This window comes from Eptatretus burgeri, chromosome 6 (genome assembly GCF_056783735.1).
Source record: "Eptatretus burgeri isolate ZD-2024b chromosome 6, Ebu_testis_v1, whole genome shotgun sequence".
Taxonomy (NCBI): domain Eukaryota; kingdom Metazoa; phylum Chordata; class Myxini; order Myxiniformes; family Myxinidae; genus Eptatretus; species Eptatretus burgeri.
The window spans coordinates 99861049-99867550 of record NC_140966.1 but is presented as its reverse complement, the minus strand read 5'-3'; positions in this window follow the sequence as shown (position 1 = coordinate 99867550).

The window sequence follows — 6502 nt, the reverse complement described above, 5'->3', positions numbered from 1 at the left end:
AGTTGTTGCAGTCTTGGCGATCACCCTTCCCTTTCCAGAGAGGGACAACAAGGCCCCTCTTCCAGTCAGTTGGGATGATGCCTGTGTTCCAGGCAGAGCACAAAACTGCATGCAACGACACGAGTGCAGCATTTCCACCAGCCTTGAGAAGTTCAGCATGGATGCCACAGATCCCTGGAGCTTTGCCCCGTTTCAACTGGTTCACCGCAGCCCGTGTTTCCACAAGCGAAGGTGGACCACAGTTGATTCGAGGGTCAGCAACAGGGATTGTAACACCCTTGACGTCCAACTTGACAGCTGGCGGATCAGCCTGGTACAACCGCTCAAAGTAACCGGCCCAGCGGGCCTTCACTTCAGACTCCTCTGTCAAGAGCTTACCACTCTCTGCTCGAACTGCAGTGCTCCGAGGGATGGGCTTGGATGAACGTAATGCGCGAATTCCCCTGTAAGCAGGACGAGAATCACCTGTCTACAGGTGATGCTCTACCCCCTCACAGATTCCTCGCACATAGGCCTCCTTGTCCACCCTCAGTGCACGTACAGTTTTACGCCTCAGCTCCCTGAACAGCTCAGCTCTGCCATTCAGCCTGGCCCTGCGACTCTGGTCAATGGTATCCAGTGTCCCTTGAGAGACAAAATTCTTCTTTGCCCTGCGGTGAGTTCCAAGGCATCCAGCGGCAACATCAAGGACGGTGGTCTTGAAGGCGCTCCACAACTCTTCAGGACCCCCCAAAGCACCCAGACCCCCCAAGTGTCCACTCAGCCTGTTCGCAAACTCCTCAGCTACTCTCTCATCCCTGAGCTTGGCAACATCCAGCCTAGGCTGGGATGGTACCATTCTCCAGGATTTAAGGTGCAGCTTTAGAGTTGCTACAACAAGCCTGTGGTCAGTATTGAGGAACTGAGCACTCCGGTAGACCCTGCAGTTCTGGATCATCCTCCAACGACCGTCAATGAGGACATGGTCAATCTCCTTTGCCACACCGCCATCGTTGGAATACCAAGTCCAGCGATGAGCTTGTGGGCGCTGAAACCATGAACCAGCCACCCTAAGTCCATGACTTCTTGCAAAGTCAAGGAACTTAGTGCTATTCTGGTTCATAGTTCCTGACCCATGGGGACCAACACACACCTCATAACCATCCCTATCAGTTCCAGTCGATGCATTGAAATCCCCCAAGACTAGAAGTGTATCTCGTCTGGGGCACTGATCAACCACAGACTCGAGTGTGGTGTAGAATGCATCCTTCACGGTGAGATCACTCGCCTCAGTCGGAGCATAAACAGAGACCAGGGAAATGACACCTAAGGAGTGACGAATCCTTAATCTCATAATACGCTCGTTGACCGGTGTTACCTCAATTATCATTGGGGTCAGCTTATTGGACACAGCTACAGCAACTCCTTGGGTATGGTAACCATCAGAGCGACCAGACCAATAGTAGGTGTAACCACCCACCATTATCTCGCCGCAATCCGGTCTCCGAACCTCATAGAGAGCTGCAATCCCGATGTCCAAACGCTTGAGCTCAGATGATAACAGAGACAAGTGATCATCCTCTCTTCGGGATAGGACATTCCAGGCACCCACCTGAAGGGACCGCCTCAGGTTAACCCAAGGAGACCGCCGTCTGGTGGACGACACCTCAGCACCTCTCCGACACACTCTCCCGCAATCTGACCCAGGGATGTTACCCCGTGGTTTCCCTCCTATCATCAAAGATTGGGGGTCCCGAAGGCTTTGCCCCAATCCCGTCATCCGGTGAGCTGCCTTGCGAAGGGAAGCTGCGCAGGAGGTACTCCAACGGAGTGGGTTTTCAGATTTTTTTGCGTTTTTGCGTTTTGCGGAATGAAGGGTTTTACGGTGGCCGGAGTGCAAATCCTGCAACCAACCTCCTGATAAAAAGTAACCCAACTGCAGGAAGACGTCCGCAGACACAGTTGGGCACTAGATATGAATGGCCGTTGGCTCACAAGGAGCTCCTCCACCCTTTGACAGGTTTTGTTTTTAATCCTGCTGGGTGTCCATATCCAAACACCCCCTCACCAGAAAACCTGGTGGGGGAAACGGTTTAGTCGCCGACAACCCGACCATGGAACAGGTTAGTACAGGTTTACATGGTACCTGTAGCAGGTCAAAGATCAAACCTGACCTGACCTGACGATACCATGGTGACTAACGCACCATGATTACTTCAACGCTATAGGAGTATACATTTCAAGCAGCGCGAACTATTTAAACTACATAAGCATACATTCCAAGCAGTGAGGATTATTTTGAGTTATAGGAGCATGGTAAGGTGCCATCGAGGGATGACGATAATCCCCTTAACAGATCGAGTCGGCGAGGGGGTTTTATCCGTCATCCTCCCCGGGAGTAAATGGTGGTTTCACTTGAAGGAGGCTTCCGGTCCTCTTGGGGAGCCTCGACTCGTGCCGGGGATGACTCCTCGATCGCTCTCGGGTGGAACGCGGCAGCCCCGTCGCCACCATTCCCGGGTGGAGTTCCTGGGGGGGAAACACCTGGGGAGGGAATGTCAGAGGGAGGAGTACCAGATGGAGGAGTACCTGCGGGAGCCAGATGGCGAACCGACACTGGTCTCCCTGCCATCAGGAAGTCTAACATGAGCATACTCAGGATTAGCATCGATGAGTTCGACCTATTCCACCATTGGTTCATACTTGCTTTGTCGTACCGGGCGCTTCATGAACACTGTTCCGGGATAGGTTAGCCAGTTGGGCACCGATTGGCCGTCAACATAACGTCGTTGGTGAGTAAACATTCGTTCGTGAGGAGTAGCATTGGTGGACGTACAGAGCAAAGAGCGTATGGAATTCAGAGCATCGAGTAGGGTAACCTCCCACCGCTCGGGGCCCAGTCCTCTCAATTTCAGCGCCAGGGTTCCGGCTTTCCAAATGACTCCATTATACCATTCCACCTGCCCATTACCCTGTGGGTTGCAACCCGTCGTTCGACTAGTTGCTCTGCCGTGCTCAATTAGGAACTGTTTTAGCCCGGCCGACATGAAACACGGCCCTCTGTCTGAATGTATGTATGAAGGTTTCCCAAACATGGTGAAGAGGTCAGAGAGACATTTCACGACAGTGCCCGAGATCATATCCGAGCACGGGAATGCGAATGGGAACCTTGAGTATTCATCAACAACAGTGAATATGTATCTGTTGTCTGTCTCGGTCGGCAGGGGTCCTTTGAAGTCGATATTTAGTCTCTCGAAGGGAGAAGTGGCCTTGATCAATCTGCCGCGAGCGGCGCCATAGAATCTGGGTTTTAGTTCAGCACAAGCAGGGCATGAAGCATTCCATCCATCCATCCATCGGGACCATACTCCATGCAGAGCGTTGGTGCTGCCTAAGCAGTCTCCTTGGCTATTGGACACAATCCTGGACGGGTCGCCACTCCGACACAGTATACCAGCATGCTGGCACTCATTTTGCCGACCTCGGAAGGATGACAGGCAGAGTCAACCCCACCTGGTATGAATTCAACAGTGGAGTGGGGTTTGAACTCAGGATCAGAGGATTCCAAGCCACCACCCTAACCATTGAGCCAACACCAGGTATATATGAAGCATTCATTTGTTTAATATCTTCAATAGAATAGGGAAGGTTTTGTCTGCGCACGAAATGTGCCATTCTGGTTACCCCCGGGTGGCACAGAGACCCATGAAGGTCTTGCAAAGCCCGACTGATTGTCGCCGAACAGTAGACCCGAGAGAAGGTGTCTGCAGCAGGGTTTTCCCTCCCGGGCCGATAAACAATGTCGTAACTATAACAAGATAGATCTATCCGCCATCTCATTGTTTTCTCGTTCTGAATTTTCCCGTTATTTTTCCCATCAAACATGAAGGCAACGGATCGCTGGTCCGTGACGAGTGTGAAGTGGTTGCCCAGTAAATAATGTCTCCATTTACGTAGGGCTTCGACAATAGCGTACGCTTCCTTCTCTATCGCCAACTGTCTCTGCTCGCTTCCAGAGAGAGTTCTCGAGAAGAACGCGACGGGTCGGCCGGACTGATTGAGCATCGCGGCGATCGCGTGATTGGAAGCGTCCGTTTCCACCACGAACGGCACCGAGCTGTCGATCGATAATACCACGGAATTACTGATATCATCTTTGAGGCTGTGGAAAGCTTTTACAACAGCGACATCTGGTGGGAAGTTTTTGCAATGCACCAGGGGATGTATTTTTTCAGAGTATTGGGGGATCCATCTTGCGTAGTAAGCAAACATCCCGATCACCCGATGCATTGTCTGCAGGTCATGAGGTGGGGGTAGCTAACGAAGTGGGCGCAATCGTTCAGGATCGGGCTTTATCGTGCCGTCGGCTATTGTGTTGCCGAGAAGATTAATTGACCTTGCCGAGAATACGCATTTCTCGTAGTTGAGGGTCAGATTATATTTTCTCGCAATGCTCAAGAATCTGTCCAGATTCATATCATGTTCCCCCCGATCCTTACCGCACACCTTGACATTGTCCACGTAAACAAAAGTGTCTTTGAGGTTTTCATCCGAGATGATGTCGTCCATAACTCGTTGGAAGCAAGCTACTCCATTCGTGACACCGAACGGAATCCTCCTGAATTGGTAGAGGCGTCTACCTGCCTGGAACGCAGTGTAAGGTTTGTCTTCCTCTCGAATGGGAATTTGATGATAGGCGCTTCGCAAATCGATGGTGCTGAATATTTTGTAATTGGCCACACGTTCGACCATCTCGTCTCTGCGCGGCAAAGGGTAGGCATCGAGTTGGGTGAAGCGATTGACCATTTGAGAGGAATCGACAACCATTCGTTTCTTATTGTTCTGGTTGGTGGTCACCAAAACCTGCGCGCGCCATGGCAAATTGCTCGGTTCTATAATACCTTCTTCCAGTAATCGCTTGGTCTCAGAAGTGATGAAGTTCATATCGGCAGTGGTATATCGTCGCGATTTGATCGCTATCGGTTTACAGACCGGCGACAAGTTAGCAAACAGCAGGGGGGACGATACCTCTGCGGTGGTCAGAGCATTTAGAATTAGACGAGGTTTGCTTCCTCCAAAGGGTATTTTGACGCTCGCGTGCTGCTTGAGGACATTATGACCCAGAATTACATCAGCGCATAAATCACGAAGCACCAGTACCCTTACATCCCAATGCGTGTACCCTTTTACGTCCAACTCAACATTGCAGTACCCTCGCACGCGGGACTGCAGTGATGTGGAGGCCATGCATACCGTATTGTCTGTCGGGTGGATCTTCCATTTCCTACCCTTCACTAGCGAGCTGTTGACGAAACTTTCAGAGCTACCGGTATCAATCAGAGCCTCAGCCACATACCCGTGAATTCGTACGTTGATGATAACTTTGGATAGATTCCCCGGTGAAGCTGCTGTTACTTTCTTTTGTGAGTAGAGAGCCGCAGAAGTGGGTTTATTTCTTCTAAGAGTAGATTTGCATTCCCTGGCATAATGCTCTTTCTTGTCACAGTTCATGCATGTGGCATCTCTGGCGGGGCATTTGTTGCGGAGGTGTCTTTTATACCCACAAAAGAAGCATTTACCAACCGAAGTAGTTGCTGAGGAGTTTGACGAGGTCTGGGTATCCGATTCCTTGGGTTTATCTCCATCCTCAGTGTCGGAGGTGTCCCGGGGGGTTCCTTGAGTTTCCGCCGTAGCAGCGTTCATTAGCAACACCGGTGTCCCATATGACTCAGATTGCCGCTGAGCCGTATCCATAGCTCGGGCCTGGTCAGCTACCATTTCAAGTGTGGGTTGTGCTTTCTCCAATAAGCGTTGCCGTATGTGGGCTGACCTGAGCCCTTGGATGAACGCCTCTCTGGTCGCTTCATCTCGGTGTTCCTCGGCGGTTACAGCCCGGAAACTGCAGTCTTTGCCCAACTGCCTCAGAGCTTGCAGGAACTGATCAATTGTCTCCCCGGCTGCTTCCCTGCGTGTGTTGAGAAGATGTCGTATGTATACCTCGTTCTTGCGCTTCACGTAGAGCGCCCGCAGCACGTCGATCGCTGCGTCGTTGGTGTCACACTCCGAGAAGAGCCTGAATACACTGGGCGAGACATGCTTTACAAGTGCGGCCAATTTGTCGGCTCCCTCTTCAATAATGGTCAGATAGTGTGAGAAGGAACGGAACCAATGTGACCACTTCATTTCCGAGTCAGTGGCGTTTGGGTCTGCATCGAACCTCTCCGGCTTGTAGATCTTGTCTCTCGTCGGTTGAGGGAGCCGAAGGGATCAAGTGAAATAAATTGAAATGAATGCGAGGGAAAAACCTTCGGAGTGTAGGCATAAATTCACTTGATTGAAGCCGCTTCTACAGACACATCAGGGAATACATGTGCAGCAAGAAATACATGTGCAGCAAGGAGTACATGTGCAGCAAGGTATACACGTGCAGTTGATCACCACAAAATAAATCAGCAATTAGCACGGAGTCCGGTATACTCTCAATTCTTACCATTCAACGAGCACCAAGTGAACCACCGCCGTA